This window comes from Arachis ipaensis, chromosome B10 (assembly GCF_000816755.2).
Source record: "Arachis ipaensis cultivar K30076 chromosome B10, Araip1.1, whole genome shotgun sequence".
In the NCBI taxonomy this organism is placed as follows: Eukaryota; Viridiplantae; Streptophyta; class Magnoliopsida; order Fabales; family Fabaceae; genus Arachis; species Arachis ipaensis.
This window is the reverse complement of record NC_029794.2, coordinates 30,659,636-30,662,635: the sequence shown is the minus strand read 5'-3', so window position 1 is coordinate 30,662,635 and position 3,000 is coordinate 30,659,636.

The following is a 3,000-nucleotide window of genomic DNA, read 5'->3' as shown; positions in this document are numbered from 1 at the left end:
ATGTATATTTATCTTTTTTTTTTTTATTATTTTAAATTAGAAGTGAGACTCCAAAACTTTTAGATGAGGATGGAAAGACTATACTATTTGAACTATAGCTACATTTTTTGAGTTAAACCCTAAAATAGTCTCTAAGATTGTCGTCGTGTACTAAAATCGTCCCTAAAATTCCAATTGCATTAGTTACGTCCCTGAAATTGACAAAAGTGCACCATATTAGTCCCTGACCCATTTTCCATTAACGACGTGATGACATGGCTTGATGATGTGGACTGTGAGTAACATGTGTCACTCCATGATTTGACCACGTGTAATGATATGATGATGTGGTAACCAGTGACACGTGGCATGTTGATGTGGATGGTTGTGCCACGTGTCACAATCTTATTTGGCCACGTATCTGTTTGTGCCACGTGTTACAATAGTATTCGTCCACGTGTCATCCATTATGTCGTCATTGTAGATGTACCAAATTAGTCCCTCACTTTGTAGTAAGTGACTCATTTTAGTCCCTGAAATTGAATGTCGTGCACCAAACTAGTCCTTTCACCAGTTTTTCTCATTTTTTCTATAAATTCAAAATTCTCAATATTTTTGAATACATTAATTTCAATTCTATTTTTTCACATGTTAATCAAATAAAAGTACTTTTATAAAATATGTTTCTCTTGCGAATACTCTAACCTCCGACTTGGAGTTGACGTGAAGCCGTGAAGGCATTTCAAGTACCTTCGCTACCATCTCCGACCTCTTTTAGTGCTTTTATAAAATATTTTTTCTCTTGCGGATACCCCTGACCGCCGTTTTAGAGTTGACGTGAAGGCATTTTAAGCTTCCCTCATTATCATCTTTGACCTCTTTCGTCTGGGCTATAGAGGTCGGAGATGGTAGTAAGGGTGTTTGAAGTGCCTTCAATCTAGCTCATTTACACATAACGAAAACATGTATTTCATAAGAACAAAAAAGATGTTTATTTTAATTATTGATTTCTTGTTAAAACACATGTTTTTTTATGAAAAAAATGTGTTTAATCAATCATATAATTATTTTTTTTATAATAACATACTTATATATTACAAAATGTACTAATATTAAATTATTAAAAGAATTATATAATTAAAACTAAAATCTTAAAACTTTTTATAAAAGCACTTGTATTTAAACGATATATGAAAAAATATGAAATTAGTGCATCCAAGATATTGAAAATTTTAAATTTAAAAAAAATGAGAAAAAATTGGTGAAGGGACTAGTTTGGTGCATGACATTCAATTTCAGGGACTAAAATGAGTCACTTAATGCAAAGTGAGGGACTAATTTGGTGCATCTACAATGATGACATAATGGACGACACGCGGACAAATACTGTTGCGACACGTGGCACAATGGACACATGGGCAAATAACATTGTGACACGTGGTACAACCATCCACACCAGCATGCCACATGTCACTGGTCACCACATCATCATATCATTACATGTGGTCAAATCATGGAGTGACATATGTCACTTACATTCCACATCATCAAGCCATGTCATCACGTCGTTAATGGAAAATGAGTCAGGGACTAATATGGTGCACTTTTCTCAATCTCAGAGACGTAATTGGTGCAATTGGTCCTTTAAGGGAAAAAATAAAAAATAAATTAGTATTTGTAATAGTCTTTTAAAGAAATCACAACTATCATTTTATTATGGTCGAACCGCATATACATGGAGCAAAGAACTACAGTATTCGCAGAAGTGCTGATTACTAAGTGGTCGAATTGGACCGATTAAAGTATCATATGCATTACCGTCAAGCTGCAAATGGATGTCCATGGAGTCTTCGTGTTGCCCTCCGACAGAATCTCGGATACTGGCGAGTTCAAGTTTAATTGAGGTATACTTACTCATTTATGATTGCTATATATTGAGTAGTTTCCAACTATGGATGTTTTATTTTATTAGGGAGGTCCGGAGGGTTGGTGGAGCACATACTTGTCTAGCACCGACCATGTCCCAAGGCCATTGATAGTTGGGCAGTAGCCTCATTTGCAAGGTCATCATGCCGTTGATACAGTCCAACCCATCTATCAACATCTCTATTCTGCAAGGTGCAGTCCGGTAACGCTATTACTTCAAACCCTCTTACAGAAAGGTCTGGATGGCGAAGCAAAAGGTAATTGCGCAGATATATGATTTAATAAAGTAATTAATAATCTAACTATCAAACTTTGGGTTAACTTAATAATCTAATTATCATGACTAGTTACTAACTAAATTACTAAATTAAGACACGTGTGACCAATAAACTAGACTCAACAATTGAAAAACATCAACTCTTGCATTTAAACTCTAAATTAATAATTATATAGTTAAAAATTTAATTACCAAAAAATGATAACACAATTCTAAAATTACTATTTTTTATCAGTGACCTATCCCTAACCATACAAATTGCATTCTAGTTCTTGACAAGTACCCTAACCATGGATACATATATATGGGATTGCATGAATTAATAACCACATTCCTAGAATTACTAATTTCTACTAATCACTTATTCCTAATTATACAAATTATATTCGAGTTCTTGGCAAGTACCATAACCATGGCTATACATGTATGAGATTACGTAAAACTCAAGATAATAGAACTAACTGCAAAGTCGTCTGCCCCAACGTAGTGTCATGTCGCATTCAGCCTGTTGATGTCCTGATCACGTGCATTTGCGTGCGCCATCTTCGTATTACTCGAGAATATGGTTAGAAAGGGGTAAAAGAGAGGAGAAAGTGGTGGAAAAGTTCTTGGAACCTCGCTGTCAACGAAATGTATATATAGGCGTCCCCCGGCCTTATCTCATTTTCAGTGTAAACGATAAGTATGAACGTATCTCGTTTACACTAAACAAGATACGTGCATGCTTATGTCGTTTACACTGTAAACGAGATAAGGTTGGAGAATGAATTTTGGTAATAATTTTTATAATTATTTATTTAAATAAAAAATCCAGTATT